Below are 20,810 nucleotides of genomic sequence, written 5' to 3'. Positions count from 1 at the left end.
TATGTGTGTGTGTATGTGTGTGTGTGTCATTTAAACTCACACAATTTTCTCAGAGATGGCTGAACCGATTTTCGCAAACTTAGTTTCATCTGAAAGGTATAACGCTCCCATAAGCTGCTATTGAATTTTTAGTTGATCCGACTTCCAGTTCCGGAGTTACGGGTTGAAGAGTGCGGTCACACAGCAAATTCCCATATAAACTGGTACCACCATGATGTTCAAATGATGTAAAACATATTAAAATTGATGTAACATTACTCTAGTTTGCGGGTCTGGATCACTAATGATCAATCAAAGTAGCTTTGACCACATTGGCCACCTATGACGGTTCATGACGCCCCCGGGGAGCTCGCCAAGTTCCTAAGCTAATATCACACCCATTTCCCAACGAATTCTCTACCGATTTTTACAAATTTGATTTCAAATGAAAGATACAGTAATACCACTGACTGCTGCTGAATTTCATTCTGTTCTGACTCTTGCTTCCGGAGTTACAGGGCTGTTAGTAAGGATACACTGTAATTTCCCATATAAATCGGTACAATCGTAATACCTCAGAGGCTAAAAACTATTGAAATGGTCACCAAATAACTTCTAATCGCAGATCTAGATCACTGATTGCCAATCAAACATTCTTTGAATATATTGTCTACTATCGACGATTACGGAAGTCCGGAATTCCGGGCATATTCCACAATTAAAGTCAAATCGGTGCTTCGGTGATGACTGAACCGATTTTCTCAAACCAAGTCTCAAATGGAAGGCAAAATATGCAGTTGAGTATTGCGTCGCCGCCCCTCCCCCCCGCTTGCCCTTACACCTCCCTCCTTCATCACTCCCCTCCCCTTGGACCACCCTCACGCCCGCATTTCCTTCATCAATCCCGTATACCGAAATAAGATGAAGGATTTTTGACACATCCTCCACTCCCACTCTACTAACCCCCCATTCCCTACATGTTCAAACCCATTCCACCAACCTTTCCAAATTATAATCACATGAAGATAACATTGAACTCATGCTTATTAAGCTAATTAAATATTATTCTTTTGCCTTTCTTATATAGAAAGGTTATGCAATTGCTCCAAAAACCGACTTTCTAACCGAGGCCCGGAAGGCCGAGTCTCATATAACATTCGACTCAATTCGCCGAGATCGCAAAATATCTGTGTGTATGTATGTGTGTATGTATATGTGTATGTATATGTGTATGTATGTATGTATGTATGTATGTATGTATGTATGTATGTATGTATGTGTGTATGTGCGGATTTGTTAACAAAATGTCCACATCGGTTTCTTGGAGATGGCTGAACCGATTTTTACAAACTAAGATTCAAATGAAAGGTATAATATTCCCATAGGTTGCTATTGAATTTCATTTTCAACCGACATCTTGTTCCGGATTACGAGTTGAAGAGTATGGTTACAAAACAAAATTTGTTGATTTGTCCACATCGGTTTCTCGAAATTTTCTGAACCGATTTTGACAAACTTGATTTTAAATGAAAGGTCCATCAGCTGCTGTTGAATTTTGTGTGGATCCGAGTTCTGGTTCCTGAATTACAGGGTGATACGTACGATCACGCAGCAAATCCCGATTCTAACGAATTCTGCGATGAATTGGTGAGGTAATTTTTTTCCAAAATATAAACACAACTGTTGAATTTGTAGATCTAGGTCACTAACAGTCATTAAAAGTCTCTTTGGCCACACTGGCCACCATCGACGGATCCGGAAGCATCCAAATTAAGAATAACGGTTATATTGGTTTTTCGAAAATGGCTAGAACGATTTGATCAACTTAGTCTCAAATGAAAGGTGTTGCGTCCCCGGAAACTGATATTAAATTCCATCTCCATCCGACTTCCAGCTCCGGAGTTACGGGTTGTGGAGTGCGATCACATAGAAAACTCCGATGCAAACCGATTCCTCGATGAATGTAAAAAGGTGCTCTTATATATACTTACCAAGTGTAATAAGAATGAAAGACATTTCCATAATGTTATATTGTACGAACCAGTTATTAAATCATAGTTTGGAGAAATGAGAAAGGCACAATTGCACCTATAGGTGGATTAAAACAGGTTTTTTTCTTTTCCATCGGTTATCTACTCGGGCATCATGCTCTGCTGCTATAGTTATATGGAAATTAATCCAATCTGCATCATCTAATGCTGTGAAAACTTTGCTCAAGTGAAACCGTTTTTCCCTTTCTCCGCCCTTTTGTGCAACTGACTGCGACGTGGATGGAATCGGGAGCTCTGCGCGGTATGGCAGACGAGAGCGGATGAATGCAACAGTGACTTTGTATGTGTTTTATTTCAAAATGACTGCGATTTTGAAGCTGGGTCTCGTTGGAAATTAGGGAAATTAAAATCTACCTGAATGAGTTAAATTAAGTTGAAAATGCGGTGTGCTCAGGGAAGCGCTGTCAAGTAACTATTTCGGAATTATCACGTGGATCGTGGTAGAACCTAAATAAACATACTTTTTGCAGTATTGTCAACGACTTGTAGAGATTTCATTCGTACGAAATGCAAATTCGATAAAGGATGCAAACTGAAATTGGTTACCAATCGAACGTTCCTACATAAAAAGCCCCACTGTGTGTAGTTCAATGCAAATATGCATACCCACGCGGAACAGCGTTGCGAAGGGAACGAACGAACTCACAGTTCCATGAACTATGCAGTAAAATTGCACAAGTACGAGCGCCATTGGATTGCAAATCAATAAACAAACAGACATGTCTTTATTTGGCATGACACCAACGGGCTGCCGCACGTAAAACAAGGCCACTGATCTTTGTAGGCCGAATCCACTGCAATAAATCAGGCGTCTCATGAAGCAGCCTAAACGCGGTGCTGTGGCTAGCCATGTCACAAAAAGTTCAATTCAACAAAATCATTCTTTAATCATCAGCTGTTATTAACATGCAGAGAACTGTAAATTTGATACAATTTCTACAGTCCCATGAGTATTAACTATTCAAGAGTACTTATTCAAAAGGTCCTAAGTGACATTGAGCTCGAACTGAGAAAAACGATGCTGAAGTTTCATGGACCTAAAACAAATCCTTATTAGAGAACAAATATGCGTTTTGATGAAATAATTATGCCAATATAGTCTATGGACTATGCTCTTTAGGTAAATAATACTAAAAACATGAAATGTTTAGTGCTTATGTAGTTTTTAATCGCTTTAAAATGATGCGTCCTTTTGAAAATTATAGGACCTTTCACATAGGTCTTTTTTTTCGGGCCTAAGAATCATACGACGCTGCACATAAGGCTTTTTTCAGCAAAGGTAGCTCTTGCGACGAATATTGAATATCTTCAAAGTTTTCGAGAAAATGAGCACCGGAATACGAATGATCTTCATTACTATGGTAAATAGTTGCACCGGATTTAACAGAAGTCTTGCAGAAAAAAAATTGCGCGAAACTTTAGTTTATATTAACAAACCATTGGCTGGAAGTGGTTAAAACCAACGAATGGCATGTTACTTTAGATTAACTAAGCTTTCCAATTATCATTTAATTTATTATACTTACTAAATTCAACTTCGAAAATAAGTCGCATGAACAGAAGAAAATAATTTCTTTTATTTTGATGCTAGGACGTTTTTACTAGGTACCTATCTGCAGTGGGAAAAACATAGAATGAAATGAATCTTGCGTCGTTTTTGCATGGCGCCTATGAACAGTTGCAGAGGTTTTGAAATATTTCGCGCATAGGTCCTTTCATTTTAAAAGGTCTCAAGTGCAAAATTTCAAAATATGATCATGAAAACTTTGCGACTTTTTATATAATGCTTGTTATTTTGATAAATACTGGGTATAATGGATCCTAGTTTTCGGTATTCGTTGGCTATGTTGTAATCACATGCTGTGCTGCAAATAACTCAGTTTGTTTACATTTGTCACTAAGGACCATTTGAATCAGCACTCTTGTATTGATCTAAGGATTGCACGGATACCGTTGTCTGCTCTCAATAGCACGCAGGGTTGCCAGAAGTAAATCTTTATTTCTTTACAGCTTTGTTTCCGTTCTTAGAAAAGCTGAATCATTTTAAAAAAAAGTTTCTGTGTAGACGCTTGACAGTATACTGCCCATAAAAGCATAAGAGTCCCATAATGAAAAACAGCAAGCCGAGAAAAACGCTGTTTAAGATTTACATTTTCATTGAGCCTTATGAGATGGGACAACCATGTTTTGGTATTTTTTCGATATTTTCTAAACAAATCTGGTAATCCTATATGTGCATTGTGATTCAGTGGTGATACAGAATATAATACAACAGATAACTCATTTTCGACAAAAATCCATATGGGACTCTTATGCTTTTATGGGCAGTATACTGCCGTTCTACGCATAATTGTCCCATGTTGCTTTTCGGGCATTTTCACTTTTTTTTAATGAAGCAGTCCTTTTTGATGTATATTTTCAGAAAACACATCCAAATCATAAAGTTTGTTCGAAGACTTCGTGGAAAAATACCAAGTCTGTTTGTCCCATTGTTGATATTCTACGCATAATTGTCCCACTAACAAAAATCCCAAAAAAGCGCGCAATAAAAAAATAATTACGTAGCGTTTAGTTAAGAAGTACATTACGCTAGATGTCGGGCACTGAAAAAATTGATGGAAAAATACAGGATCATTAAAAAAGAGATGGCAGTGGCAATATTAATCACAGCAGTGAGAACAATCCTGTAAAGCTCTTCATTATTATCGTCGCTTGCATAACATGGCGAACGCATCTAGGATAACTAGCCTATATTCGCAATGTTTCTATTATCACGCTACCCATTTGAAGCCGTTGGTTAGTGCAGCGTTTGCTATCTTTGTTCAACAAAGATTATCAACTGGTAGGGCGACAATTGGGGCACTCGATTCGAACTTAAGTTGCGATCAAACACTAGCATTTCATCGTTTTTAGGCCATTTTTGTTATTAGATTGGTTCTTAAGAACGAAGCAAGGTTGTGAATGCCAAATTAATGCACTCCATCGAGTGTAGGCAGAGTAATTAATGACCTTGTGAGGTACCCTTCTAAATAGAGTAAAAATAGGTACTTTACCCTATTTCCAATTTTGATGAAGCAACAAATCTCCCGAGTAACAGAAAAACTCACGACATACACTTTTGTAAAAAAAATGAGTTATGAGCATCATTTACATAGATTGTTATGGGACTGATATGCGTAGAACTTTCCGGTTTCCGGTCGATTTCTCGGCATAACAGTCCCACTTAACATTTTTCTTAAAAACTAACGTTAATTGAATCTCTATAATAAAAAAAACTGGACTGATTATATTGAAAACGATTGCCATGAACGTAATTTTAGACAATAAAGCTTTATTTGTTACACCGTTTTCCTCCAGATTGCTAATTCAATTCTCATCTTCAATCGCGTTTTTCTCAGTTGCCAGTTTTGCAACATGGGACAATTGGGCGTAGAACGGCAGTATAGTACTGTTTAGATTATCCATAACTCAATTAAAGATTATTTCAACTAGAATTTGACTTCCTTGCAGTTTTTGGAAACCAGGCATATGACACAGCTTCCAACAGCCACTGTGCTGCCGAGAATAATCTCAAGCCCTCGATAGTCTAGCTCCTTCGGCGACCTCGCTTCTTGACCGTACATAGCAACAGGGAGTATCAGTGATTGGTAAAAAGCAAGTATTGTGGGTGTCAGTGGGCTACGGGCCAGAACCCACACAAAATGTAAAACATCTTATTCGCAGCCACCACACGCCTTTTCTCTTCGCATCATTACAATAAAGGATGTCCTGCAAACTCTGTAGAAAATTACCTAGTGGACCGATCCTAGCTTTTGGCTTACTTATATCAGTCAACTTCAAAACCATAACCGTACGCCCGCACCTTACTCTTAACTCCACTTATTAGATTCTGTACAACTTCTGGCTGCAGCCTCTTCCGTACGGAAATCCATCCTTTCTTCAAGTATTCCACAGATTTGACCTCCTTGGGATGCTTCCTGCTTCATAATTGCCCTGTAATTTGAGTCTTAGTTTCCGGTGCGTTGGGGGGTTCATGTCTTTGGGTACAAAAGTGAACCCGTTGGCTTTGTACCACTCCAGAACAACATTTGAATAGTGGCACGAAGCTAGATTTGGCCAGAAGATCGTAGGACCCTGGTGTTGCCTCAACAGCGGAAGCAAACTTCTTGAGGTAGACCTCCCCGTTTACAGTCCCGGTAGTCACGAACGGCGCACTCCGTTTACCACATGAGCAGATCGCTTGCCAAATCATGTATATATTGGTCAACTTTAAAAGTTCCTGCTTCCTTGCTTCCTCCGGACCATCAAACTTGTACTGGGCGGTGAAGAGCAGTATCCCCAGAAGTCCGCCTTGAAGTAACTCTTATCATCCATGATGAAACGATGAGGCTTCGTCTGCATCTGCCTGTACAATTTCCGGACTCGTGACTTTCCCCCTGTATTTTTGCCGTTCACGATTTGGAGTCTTATGCACTTTGTACGTATGCGGTCTCCCCTGGTTTTTGGCTCACTGAACGAAAGACTTGGACTGATTCATCTTTTTGGTCACATCTCTGACCGAAGCATTGGGATTTCGCTTAAACGCTTTCACTGCACGCTTTTGATACTGATCACTAAGAGAGCATCCATTTTGACCGCCTTTCTTTTTCCGTTCGATGCTCAGATTTTGGTAATAACGTTTAATCACACGACTCACCGAGTTGATTTCCAATGTCTGCATGACATAGTTGAGGATTTTCCAGGTGCTTGGGCGAAATTAATCCGCGACGCTAGTTTTCGGATGACGCCATTTTTCTGATTTGCTAAATTCTGATAGCAATAAAACTGCAATTTGATGTTATTTTGCGGTCCTTACACGTTTTTTCAATATTTTTAACAAAAGTTGTGTAATGTATTGTCAGAGATTCTTGGAGACTCTTCCACTACTCTACGGTCGACTCGAATAATGTCGATGTCGTCTGCAAATCCAATAAGCAGACCGTTTCGTAAACACTAGATTTTCGTAGCAGGTGCACCTCAAACGGCACTATCGGCACAAATGAGCCGTCTCTCCGGATGATCTGACGCTTGATTTTGAGCAAAATAAGAATCAGCTTTATCGCGACTGTCAGAAAACTACGTTCAAACATCTGTCATTTTGTCCTGCTAGGGGAAAATTTGCCGCTTCGATCACCAATCAGATTATCGTTTTCTATATATGTTGCAAATTACTCGATTCCATTGTCGTCGAAAGAGAGTTGATTGTCCACATGTGTCGTTTCAATCGGGTATTACATTATTAACGTAGCTGATGGTTCGCTTGCCATTTTTCCAAAGTTTTACAGATGGTACTTGATAGGACAATGTCCTGTAATTATACATAAGTTGTTTCATGTGAAATTCATCCATTTTACGGTTCTTTTTGTATCTGGAAAGATGATTTTTTTTAACTATTTTTATTAAGACTGTTTTTTGCGCAATAGAAATGAGCGTATAGTAATTGGACATGAAGCCCGAATGAAATCCCGACTTACATCCAATCCCTTAAACCATGCGTTCGCCGATACATAAAGAATAATGCAATGTAGCCATAGCCCAAGGTTCCCACTGTTTCAAACGGTTTGCCAACTCGTTTAGTTCGCTGTGCTCCGTGGAGAACTCAATAGCTAATTTGTAGCTCCAAATGATTAAATTGTCCAAAGTTTCTATGGAAATCTATAGCTGGGTCCTGCGATGGAAACCACGCCATTATCTGCAAATTGTTCTAATGTACATGGGTTACCAAAGGGAATAATTATTGTTAATGACGTAGAAATTTAAAAAAAGGGGGCCTAAACATGAGGCTTGTGGAAGGCCCTTGTAGCTTAATCGAGAAGTTGTCCAACCGTCACGAGAAAGGTTCATGTGTTTTCTGACAACAAGAGAGAACCTCAATTAATACAGAATTGAAAGCCCTCTTAATGGCCAAGAATGCAGATGCCATATGCTCTTTACGAGCATATGTCAGTTCAGTTAAATTCCTGATGAAAGCAGCGCAAGACAAAAGTTCGTTCCCTTGCCTTTGCGAAAACCAACAAAACTTAATCCAAGTAACGAGGCGTCGTTTTTTCTATTAAGTTTCTGATACAGATAATTCAATCGGCCGATACGAATTGTGGTCGGAGACTGATTTTCCCTGTTTACGGTTTGCAATCACTCCCATTTGTGGCATTATGTCCTGCACAAGAAACCTATTGAACAAACTCAACAAATGTTTCTTTGCAGTGCCAGGCAGTCTTCAATAGGTTGAATTTTATTCTGTCTAGTCCGGGAGCATTATTCATGCATGACAGAAGCGGGAATACCTTCCTTGTAAAGCCAAAAACCGCTCGCGTCGAATATTCCTCGCTTTCGTTCGCATCATTTCAATTACGCATTCTTTTAGCAGTGTTTCATAGAAAGCCTATCGATGTTTCTCTTGTTAAACCATCAACGAGCCGGCGCCAATAATCGCTTTTTTCGCGCGTAGCAAGTTTTTAATATTTGCTACTCAAACAAATCTAATTTTTTCGGTGTTCCACTATCAGACTGCAGAAATTCTGTATCTGCTTCGGAACGCTATTACATTTCGTTGCGACTTGGCCGGCGGCTTTAATTATCAAACCCGCGAGGAAGTCGAATTTTTCGTTCGAAGGAAGCTCCTGTAGCGTGGCTATAGTATGTCACTGTTTCTTCCAATCAATGTTTCGTGTGAGATTATTCGAAACATTAATTCGTGAGAAGCCGGCTGACCACAGAATATGACCACCGTTGATTCGAACGAGACTTTGAAGGTAAATTGATTCTTTTCGACTGTGGAATCTGCAAGAACGGGAAATGTTTTCGGCAGTGCAGTCACGTAAGAATTTGCGTCGATTCTAACTTATCTTCGCCGTCGTTTCGATCCGTGGTAGGGATCTTCTTCAGGGCCTAATTTATTGCGGAAAGTAACTGTTGTATTACATGTACTTATGACCGATTTGTGCGTAGAATGATGTTTGTTCGTTGATAGCCATACTTCAAGGTAAATTGATTCTTTGAGATTTGAAGAATTGAGACTTTGAAGTTGTGTTCGGTTTATGAATTTTCTTGATTTTCTCTGACAATTACAATATTTTGATACAAGAGCAATTTTTAAAAAGGGCGTAAACATTTCTACCGTGCAGAGCCCATCCACCGCTAGGCCTCCATTTACCGATCAATTTGACGGCGAAATTGTTTTGACTCAAATAATTATATTTGAATCCTGCATTAAATCCGTTGCCAGTTTACCGTTTTTTTCTATTAACTCAAAGCCAACTGTTAATAAAACTGTGTAAGGACAATATTTCTAAGTGAATTATACACAAACCGAATGAACAAAGTCTGCAACACATGTTTGGAGCTAATTTGTCGGTAATAAAAAATTATAAACCTAGAATTTTGGGCAAATGGATATCTATTACTTGTAGTGATCGGTGAATGGCACTCTAGAATTGTTGGGCTTTTCGGTTATTTTGCACTGTTTGCCAATTCATCCACAAATTTGTGTATTTTTTCTTGATAGTTGATTAAATTTTCTAGTCGAAAACGAAGATCGAATTAAAATGCCTTTTAGCATTGTTTTTTAAAGAGCGTTGGAAGTAGAAATCGCTGTTAATTGATCGGTAAATGGGTCTTGTACGGTACGTGCATTAATTTCATTTTTTTTCTGTTCGATTACTGTATTTTATATAGCAAAACTTTCTGAGAACGAGTTTCAGGGAATAAATATTTATGTGCGAAAAAAATATACACTGAAAAAAAATTGCGTTAAAAGTTCAAATTCCAAAAACCCATATTTTTTAATTTTTTATATTTTGTCAACAAAAACCTAAAGAGAAAAGAAACATTTTGAATTTGATTGTATGATGGAGAACTTATAAGTAAAAAAATTTCTAGTAATAATTTTATACATGTTTTTAAATTTCTTGCTAATAGACATACAAAATCATATTTCATTACAGAGTATCATTTGAAATCAAAATGAATTAAACAAAAATCTTCCAAAATGTGATAGCTTTTAAGATATTTGGAATTTTGTTCCAACAGAAACGGTTAATTCGTGTTAAAAGTTATTCGCGTTACCCCATCATAAAACGTCAAAAATAAAATGTTTATCGTTATAAAGAAGCAAAAGAAACTTGTTCAGTGTATTTGGATCGTGGAGAAGCTTTCAATCAAAAAAGTTTTCCTAACAACATTTGACATATTTTTAAACTTTATATTATTTTCAGTCTTTTTCTTTTTGAATATGATTCTAAATGACCCTTAAACTCGTTCTAAGAAAGTTTTGCTGTATAAAATCCAGTAATCGAACCAAAAAAAAATTGAGGTTGATGCGCCTAGATATGTTTACGCCTTTAAAAAAAATTAAACCTGGGTCAAAATAAACTGATTGTGGGAAATGTTTAGTCTTTCATACCGGTGAAACGAGTAAAGTTTCATAGGAATCTAGGTCTAGGGTAGGGGCTCTACTATCGCGCGGGAATGAGCGTTCATTTGAACGTGCTTGACACCGCGTTAATTGGCTCATAAGTGTTATAGCGTTCACTAAATTATAGGGGCGTTTGTAAGTTAAGGGGTTCGATCGTTTGTATGTCGCGTGTGGCTGCGTGTATCTTTGAATGTATAAATTCGATTGTATTGCCGTGTGTATTCGCATATTCGCGAGTGTCCTTGGATGATCGTGCGGACCGTCAATCTGATACTTAGTTTTCAGTGTATGGTTCAGATGCTAGAAGAGAGTAAGTTGGTCCATATCACTAGAGTTCTCGGTCCTGTCACCGTGGAACGTGTTGTCTAGGATGGGCGTAATTTTTTATTGGTCTAACTGAAGGCATGGCCCTTGGCTGCTAGGATCGAGTAGCGACTTCCGGACGTAACTAATTAATGAAAGTGTGAACACGGGCATTTGTATGTTCTCTCTTGAGAGCGCGTTTGTAAATTTATAAGCACTAAAACTTACACTTAGTCACCAGGATGTTATCCTGTTTGCGAGATCGCGGGCGTAGGTCTGGGTGAATGACAGAGAGAGCTCGAGCGTTTGTATGTTAACGTGTTTGTTGCGTGTTCTAGCGTATAAGCAACTTCGCGTGAATAAATTCGGTTTTATAATCGTGTGGCCATCCGCACATTCGCGTGTATTCTTGAACGATCGAGAGCGGACCGTAAATCTGATACTTTTTAGAGAATGGTACGGATGCTATTAGTTTCCCCATATTACTAGAGTTCCCGATCATGTCACCAAGAAACTAATTGGGCCAACTGAGTGCTAGGACCGAGGGTAGGGACTTCCGGACGTGGCCAATTTATGATCGCGCGATTGGTAGGTTAACGCATGAGATCGCGTTTATAAATTTGTAAGTACTAGAACGTTCACTTAATTACCGGAGTGTTTCAATGTTGTTGAGATCGCGGGTATGTGTGGAAGACTGCAATTGCATGTTCGCGTATGCGACCAGGTTTATCACGAAGGCCACGAACGTTTGTACGTTTGGAATGAGATTTTGAGTGTATATGAGAAAATATGGAGGAAAAATAACATGCCGAATAAAGAAAAAACGCAAAGGGATTAAGTAGAAGCGCATATATTGACCGATATTATTTTTGAGTGAGTAGTGGAAAAGTAAACTACTAGAAGTACAACAAAAACAGGCTAGTGAAGTAGAAGAAAAAAACACATGTAACGTGCAATCAAACTATTTGAACTCGCCTAAATGCCAGCAAATGACATTTATTTACCATTAACGACAATTACATTCTGTTAGAATTTTATCATGCCATGCTGACCGGGAATAGATGCTTTACGTGCGACGGCAAATTAATCGTACTTTTTTATCAAATCCGATCATCCCGAATGAAATACTAGAATTGAACCCAGCAAAAAGTGACCAACGAATTCTAGAAAGGGTTACCCACTATTCTATCATATACGCCAGTTCTGCAAACATTCCCTGAACAAGCCGTCGCAAATACTCAGGCAAACACAAATAGATATACGACCAGCACAAAACAGTTGTACAGTAGTACAGAAAACGACAACTATTACTACACTGACACTAATATGCTTTTACTTTTAAATTTTTTTAGTTCGCCTGTGCCCGATGACGCAGTCGCCCGATAAATTGATAAACAATGACCTCCACTGCGACCCGTGTCCACCAGCATCGCCATTAAGCTGTTGAAAAAATATTTGGAAGCACGGCAAAAGCCAATCCACGTAGACCCACCAGTCGGCCACGTCAACGCGCACAAGCTAGTGGTTGATCGTTAGTTTGGGCAGGTGCAGAGTATGACTAAAAAAAAACAAAACATAAAAAAGACGGTCTATCGGTCTCCTCGATGCACCACCAATAATATGCAATAACCATCTTAAAGCCATTGTCTGTCACAGGTTCTTTAAAGCTGATGTGGGAAATGTTTAAAATACCGTCAAACTAGGGAAGGTCATTTCAAAAGTATGAATTACAATTTAAAAAACCTAAAATTATTTCTGCCTTCTATCCTGGATGCATTGCTGTCCGTTCCGCGTCGGGATTTTCTTTCTCGATGAAGATTCATTGTCCGCTTTGTCTCTCCGTTACTTGTTAATCGTTCCGTCTGCCTTCTCCCTTCTCAGTAGTGTTTGGATTCATATCGTCATCGCTAGTGCAGCTTTGGTTTTCACTGTTAGATGTTTGGTTCGTTTTTGACATTAAAAATGTCTTACTCCACTATCTGGGGCTAGGTGTCATTCTAAAATCTAAACTATCTCCCATGTAACGAAACCATGTAAGGTTTGCACGCTTATAACTCCGATATTACTAGATGGATTTTAATCATTCATACACCAACCGATTCAGAAACACCTAACTTAAATATTGGTTATAATTTAATATCTCCCCAATAAAAGTAGACTTTTGGAAATTGGTAACATTAAAAAGTTCACAAAAAACGGGAAAAATACCATTCGTGAGGCAGATTTCTCAGACACAGCCGTCAAAATAGGGCAGCTTAGTTGCTCAATGAAACACGAAAAGTCATAAATAGAAGCAACGCATGTCCGTTTAAATCAGTTGTTGCTCTTATCCCACACGAGCAACGTCGTCTCCGGGCGATGCAATAAGCGCTATCGATTTTCGGTAACGTTGGCATTTGCACACACTCGCACCTAAGTGACTAAACCATATACGGTTAGTTTATAAATAGAGGTGACGCGTACCCGTTTGAATCAGTTTTTGTTCTTATGTCGAACGGGTAAGATCATGGCTGCAGCGTCTGGGCACTACAATAAGCGGTAGACGCTATGCATTTTTGGCAGCGGTGGCCGTGTGCGGATTTGTCGGGTACCAGCATGGTGTCACAGAATGATTTGCAAAGTGGGTGGGCGGGGTGGTTTGGATTTAATTCAATACGGTGTGTGCTGCTTAAGGTTCAAGTTACCTTTTTTAAGCATGTGTTAGAATTGAACGCTTGGTAGTGTGCGTAGGAAAATTTGTGTTCAGCTTTGCCACCGGATTATCCATTTAAACCTCTTTAAAACTTTAAAAGAAGAATATCAGTCGATTTATTAGATCATCACGATTCAATTCATGCAAAATACCTGCTGAAAAAACCATCGGCTTAGCTAAATGGTGCTTTTGAAAAAGTGGCTGTGGTTTTTTCATTGCGCAGTTGTGTTGCGTACCCCAGCTCGGTGTGGTAGTGTGATAAAAAATCACAGCCACTTTTTCAAAGCACCATCCAGCTATGCCGATGGTTTTTCCAGCAGGTATTTTGCATGAATTGAATCGTGATGATCTAATAAATCAACTGATATTCTTCTTTTAGAGTTTTGAAAAGGTTTAAATGGATAATCTGGTGGCAAAGCTGAACACAATTTTTCTTACGCATACTACCAAGCCTTGAGGTAACTTGAGCCTTAAGAGTGTTGCGTTTGAAAAAAATATATTTATTTTTATGCATGCGTGTGCGTTGTAACTTGTTAATCCATGTTTACGGCGCTTTGTAGCTGCGTAGGGTAAAGAGCCAATTGGTTTTCATGTTTCATATTTCGGTTATATGTTTTTTATCAGTAAGGCATCTGACAACGTGCTTCTGTAGTTATTGCACTGTTCAGCAGCGTAGTATTTTATATAGGAGAGTACATTCAGGTTTTTTACGCGGATTTTGAAATTTACGCGGTTTTCATTAACGCGTTTTTTTTTAATTTACGCGGTGTTCATTTACACGGCCTGTATCCCCTGCGTGAAAAATCTGAGTGTAATTGCATCGGAAACAATCACATTCCCAGCAGAACTTTTTGTTTTCTAATTTCAAACACTTTTGTTTCGTACTGCACACAACGGAAAATTTTAAAACAGAACTTACTGTCCCAGCAGCAGTTGAAGCGGGTGTTCTTTTTCGATTCAAATTCAAGCCATGTCTTAAGCGTTACTGGACTTAAAATTGTTTTCCCAGTTTAACCAGTCAGAATATCTGTCCTACCCTATGTATTTAAAACACAGTTATAATTGCGTTTTAAGGTATACAACAAATACGGTTGGGTATACTAATTTAAATTTTAAAATAAATCTGTTTTAAATTATGAAACAAACCGCTGTACTGAAGATATAATTATGTCAGTCCTATTACCACATAAAACACCTAACATAAAACGCTGCAGAATTGGTTTAATAATACAATGTTTACACTACAGAGTTATAACACGTTTTAATAATTAGCAACAAGAAAAATGTCACCAAGATAGCATAAAAACCCGTTTTAACTGGTAGTGCGAACGTTGCATAACAATGTAATTTATCAAATAATTTCATTTTTCCACCACTAATCGATCAAGAAATACTTACACTTAAGATTGTTTACTTAAGTTCATTAGTACATTATTGAAAATTTAAATGGAAAATGAAATTTCATATTTTATGGAGAATCTGTATATTTCCGTTGGCGGGCGTGGGTTTCCTCATCACAGCTCTCAATATGGAACTTTTCTTTTGAATATATTTTCTGGACAGGCCAGCCTATTTTTACTAGATGGATCAGCCAAATAATGCCAATCACCTAGTGAGATACTTGATTAATTAATAGATTACCGTTAAAAGACCTTCAATAAATTATGTTTTAATGGGGAGGGTATATAGCAAATTGTAACATATGAAAACAGGCGAGTGAGCAAGAACGTGTGTCGATATGTGTGATAGATAAAAAAGCTATATTTTTAATGTCACCGTGGTCGTGTCCTGTACACAACCCTTTAATTTTTTTGTTTTCGAGTGACTCTGGTATAGCCGCTTCTTTTTTGTTAAATAATTCCCAAGGTATGTTATTTATTGGTTGAGAGATGCCATGAAATATTGGTTGACAGGCATTTTTTTTTGGTCTGCTGTCTGTGGGGCATCACCAGATTGTTATTATTACAGTAAAGACCCAATTTAATCAGCCCCCGATTTTATCAGCTTTTTTATCCGATTTTTTCAGTTTCATATGAAAATTGATAGTTGGTAGTTTGATGGACTCTAGCAGACGAACCAAGTTGAATTCGAGTAAATCCTTTCTTGCGTATATTTTTCTTATCCTAGAGATCCGAAATATGCAAAAATAAAAATTAGATTTTTTTTTACAGTCATACCCCCTTAAGGAAAGTTTTAGCTAAATAATCGGAAAGGGTTATGAGACTACATTTAAGGACTAAAGAAAAATATTTTAAGATCTTCGGTTGATTAAAAATAAAGGTAAATATATATTCCGATTTTGTCAATGTCCCCGTTTTATCAGCCTAAAATTCACTAAAGGGCTGATATAAACGGGTTTTTGCTGTATTTATTTATTAAGGCTTTAACTTCGAGGGTTATTCATTTTTTTGAAAATAATTATCTTAATCCTGTCGACTATCCTGGGCACACTACCATCCGCTACTTGCATTAATTTACTTTCCTGGTAGTGAGCAATGGTCAGGCTTACTGTCTACCGCTTGCTCATACCGTCATTTACTTGTGTTTGTGTTCATGTCGTCGTTGCTAGAGCTTTAATTTTTGCTGTTGGGAGCTTTTTGTGTTTTCGAGTGATTCTAGTATGGACGTCTTCTTTCCTGTTTTTTCTGACCTTGATATGTAACCTATTGGTTGGGGGATACCGTGGGATATTGAAAGCTGTTTGGTGGCGTTGATTGTAGTAGATGAATTAGTCTGTACGAGATGAGTACGCAGACTGGCATCACTAGATGTCGAAGGCTGTTTGTTGTAGTGAATGAATGTAGTGTCTAATCGTTTAGGCAAATTTGCGTTTTATCATTAACCATACACACAGGGATCTTGGTTTTGACGTTTTCATTTCTGACGTCATGTTGTATATTGTTATTCGTTACAAAACTTTCTGACTTAGCTAAAAAAATGTTATTAGTACTACATTTCTGGTATGATGTAGTTGTATGTGCGACACTCCTGTAAGGACAGGTTCCATTTTCACTTTTATCGATTGTTTCACCTCACGCACTGTAGGTCTAAGACTGATATGCGCAAAAATCAATTGCGATTGTTTTCTCCCGTAACGGGCGCAATTTCATCTGCGATTAAAGGACGATTCAGACGATACATCAGCTTACGTCAACGTCAACGGAACGTCACCGTTCCGTCAGGATAAGTTACATGCAGTTAAATGGAGGCAATCACACACAAAATCAACGGCACGGAACGTGTTGACGTACGGCACGTGTGAACGGGCGCAAGAGAAAAGTATTTAACTGATCCTGACGGAACGGTGACGTTCCGTTGGCGTTGACGGAAGCTGATGTATCGTCTGAGTCGCGCTTAACTCACTTCACTTTGGGGAACTGGTCTTTGATTTGATGTAGCTATAGTATACACTTAGCAGAGCGGCGCGGAAGTTTTGTTCGTTTGTTTACTGTTAACAAGCGGAGCACTTTTTGGCTTCTGATCTGTACCAAATAAGAATGCAGACTGGATGCAAAACTGAACTAAGAATTTAGTTATTTATTTATCATCGGACATTATAGCCTAAATGAATTAGGTGGGGAAAAGTCGGCTTGAGTTGTCCTCCTCCTACCAGGCGCCATCTTCAAACCAGTGTAAGAACCACTATCTTTTCACAGTGGTTCGTGGAATCCAAAAGTTGTTCGATGGAACCTCGGCAATAACACCACAGTTACATCATTAAAAAACAGTGATAAAAGCAGTGGGCTCAGTTTACTGCTCTGCAGAATACTAGATCGATTGGAGCTGGTATACAAGAGTCCAGTTTCACACAAAGCGTTCTCTGTAAGATATGAGCGTAACCACGACGAAAGCTTGTCGCCAATTTGGACAACTTCTTGAATTTTCTCTTGACTCTCCAACAGAATCTAACGTATACAAATACAATTATTACCAGTAAATGCTAGCATGAATGACAGCACCCCCACAGTCTTATTGAAATAGTTTAATATAGTTACCAAATTGCTTTCCTTTAGGCATCACCAAAAATTTTAAGTAACGCATAACGTTAAACTTTACAACACGGAAATTCTTTAAGAAAGCAATAATTTTCTTAACCTGATATAAGGCAAATACGCTAACACACTATCGTCACTAATAAACATACAAATACAAATAATTCAAAATGAAGACAAAATATCTTCACAAAAAAACTCCCCATTCTGCAATATTCAGCACATTTTGGCAACTCTGCACTACTACCTTATGCCGATGAGTGAGCAACAGACTGCAGCAGATCGCGTCGACGAATGTTCCCTCTTCTGCAAGAGCGCACTCACTGCTCCTGCTCTGAACGAACGCAGCTGAACCGGTAACTTCAGCAATGATGATTATGATAAAAAAAGTTCCTCCAGCTGGAAGCAATTGAACTCGGGGCAAATCCAATATTATGTACTGTGCTCCAGCGAAAGCCAATTTCTGCTGACGGGAAATCCACTAGTTTTTCACTGGCTGTTCACAATCATTTGCTGCACCATTACACAATTAAATCACTATGTTATGCGATGGAGAAACACATGAAATTCCATTCAATCCAATTAATATTTGCTTCTGCCGAACACGATAAGCCTGAAAACAACGAAACAATCACAAGTTGCACCAGGTACCTAGAAATCTTTAACTGTTTCACTTATTTAACACATTTTCGTTACATCCCGTTATAATTTTTCGATGAATCACAGCGCAATGTTCTTCTATAAAGCCCTAATCCAAAACAAAATTCGAAAACAAATCCAGTGACCAGGTAAAAAGCGCGACGGAAGTGTAAATAGCAGCTACTTCCCGTCAATTTTTGCTTCTATGTTTTCTCCATCGCCGTTTGTTACACTGCCGGGCCTACTACCGAGTACCGACGATGCTATATTATGGATATTATGCGGTATTCATTCACCCCGACAGTACAAAAGAACACACGGTGGGCGAGAAAGGCAAACGAAAAAAAAACAGAAGTAAAAACTTGCCACGGGAGCAGGAAAAACTGTACCGTAAAAATGGAATCGAAAAGATCCGAAACACAACCAACCGAGCTGAACGCCAAACGCGAACTGCTGAGCTGAGCTTGAGCGAGTGTTGAGTGTGCTTGCTTCGGTAGGCAACGAACAACATGCTGTTGTTCCTGGGAGGGAGATGAGCGATGAGCGCGAACCGAAAAAGCTTCCGTTTGTTTGCTGAGTGGTTGAATGAGAGCAACGGTACTTGGTCAAGATATCGGAAAATGGTAGCGGTTTTAATTTGTTGAGAGCAGACTTCCCGTGGAAAATATTATTCGTTGGTTTTTTTTTTATTTTATTCCATTTTAGGAGCGATTTCTGCATCGACGCCTAACTTTAACCCTCAAAAAGGCAAGCTGAACTTTTGATTTTAACAAGCATCGCTCCTAAGACCCAATGAAATCAAAACCTCTTTTTTGACGTTTTATCAGTGAGAGAATCGAAAGCCTAAAAACGCGCAATAATTTGAATTTTAAATTACAAGTTCGTTGAAACTACACTCAGAAAAAAGTAAACGTTATGCCTATTGATTTTACACATAGATTTTTGCAATTAACGGAGGCATATAGACACTATTTGCTGGCACATAAACCTAATGTGTGTATTTACAAGAAATATTAATCTTACATTCACATTCCATAACTATTAGGCACATAAAACCCCATTCTATAACAATATGCACATATAACTTATGTGTGTGCATACATAGTTTATACAGTTGACACATAGAAGGTATGTGTGCGCGTGATAACAATAGCATTTCTTCTTCATATGAATTTTAAGCGGTTTGAAGCAAATAGAATTAACGTTTGGATTTTTTTCAGTGTAGAGAACAGTAAATAGCTGGGTCTCTGAAACCCGTGCCGTTTGGTGGGTTAACACCAGGTATAAAGCACAAGTAAACCTGCTTTAAAAGATAAGCGTGGGTGAAGAAATTGGTCCGTAAGTGATTACACAACTATAGAGCACGAGAAAATAGGCTTACTTTTTTTTTACGCGATGAAGAGATGATCATGATATGAGATCCTTTGAAATTTGATTTATAATAAAAATTGTGATGCACAAAACATAATATTTTCAATTAATCAAGGCTGTATAACATCTTCCCAGCGATGATTTTTTTTTGTCCACGGTCAGAAATCTATCTCGCGTAATTTTTGACCTAGAGGCAAAACCATTTTTTTTTTGATTCTTTAGAAAGTTACGTGCGTAGTATTTTTTTATATCTTGTTTTTTTGCGAAATGGCACATTTTTAAATAGAAAAACGCAGAAAATATAATGAAAATCAACACAAAACTGCGTTTGCTATTAAGAAAACAATATCCTGCGTACGTCACTGAAGAAAATAAATTTGGATGAACTGTGAAAATTACAGAACGATCAAAAATCATCCACGTAATAAAAAGTTTTAGTACACGCAGAGTACATATAAGAGGCCTTACGGCAGAATTAAAACTATGAACATTTCTATAAATTCCATATATTCACAAAACCCGAAAATATTTTATGAGCTTATGTTAAAACACCCAGAAAGCATATTCTAATTTCTGTGACATTCTTCAATATTTCAAAGAGACTCAATGAAATGATAATTCACAGGCTAGAGCCATATGATTCGATTAGTAGAGATGGTCGGGTTCGTAGAGAGTGTTGGGATGTAGAGTAGAGATGGTCGGTTAGTATTTTTGGACCCGAGACCCGGACCCGACTCAAACCCGATGGGTTTCGGGTCGGGTACGGATTCTTTGAATTTAAAATTATCAGGTTCGGGTCGGGTTTCGTTTTTTTGCATCTGGAATTCTCGACACAGTAAACGAAATGGCAACTGTGCGGGTTAAAATAGATGCTGGTGGGCGGTAAGCATTTGAAATTTTGTTCTAGGCTACCCGCTGTGACATGCCGTTTGCTATAAAAATAGTGTGGTCGGACCCGGGTTTTTAAAATTTGAAATGTTTGGGTTCTGCTCGGGTCTGGGTTTCGAACAGATCAAATCCAACAATTTCTTGCCACTGTTTACGTCTGTATACCGAACCTAGTGTACTAAGGTCAATTAACTTTATTTCGTGATTCAAAATGATTATACGCATAATCGTATTATATTTATGAAATCACTGATTGCTAGCCAGAGGCCTGAAACATTGATTAATCTTCTGTTGTTGTTTTATAACAATCGATATGCTTCAATTGGATCATTAAATGAGAGATAAATTTTTTTTATTACATACATCGATAAAGCTGATTTTCGTGATTGCAACCATGTTTTTTTCTAACTCAGGAAACGTGAAAATAATATTAAAATTTAAAA

At 38.2% G+C, this 20,810-nt stretch overlaps 1 protein-coding gene across 5 annotated transcripts in view; it reads right to left on the bottom strand.

Annotated features, from left to right (window-relative positions):
• LOC131682507 (myosin heavy chain 95F) overlaps nucleotides 1-18,603 on the bottom strand; it is a 117,899-nt gene extending 99,296 nt beyond the window's left edge. For 3 of the 5 annotated variants that reach the window (XM_058964030.1, XM_058964063.1, XM_058964048.1), the window contains exon 1: nucleotides 17,717-18,466. The gene's annotated coding sequence lies outside the window, so the exon portion shown is untranslated. Of the gene's footprint in view, nucleotides 1-17,716; nucleotides 18,467-18,497 lie in introns of those variants that run through there. The other 2 variants (XM_058964038.1, XM_058964055.1) reach the window with 2 other exon arrangements.
• Nucleotides 18,604-20,810: the final 2,207 nt, after the last annotated feature.

The sequence above is a fragment of the Topomyia yanbarensis genome, chromosome 1 (genome assembly GCF_030247195.1).
Source record: "Topomyia yanbarensis strain Yona2022 chromosome 1, ASM3024719v1, whole genome shotgun sequence".
In the NCBI taxonomy this organism is placed as follows: domain Eukaryota; kingdom Metazoa; phylum Arthropoda; class Insecta; order Diptera; family Culicidae; genus Topomyia; species Topomyia yanbarensis.
This window is presented reverse-complemented; position numbering and strand designations above follow the sequence as displayed.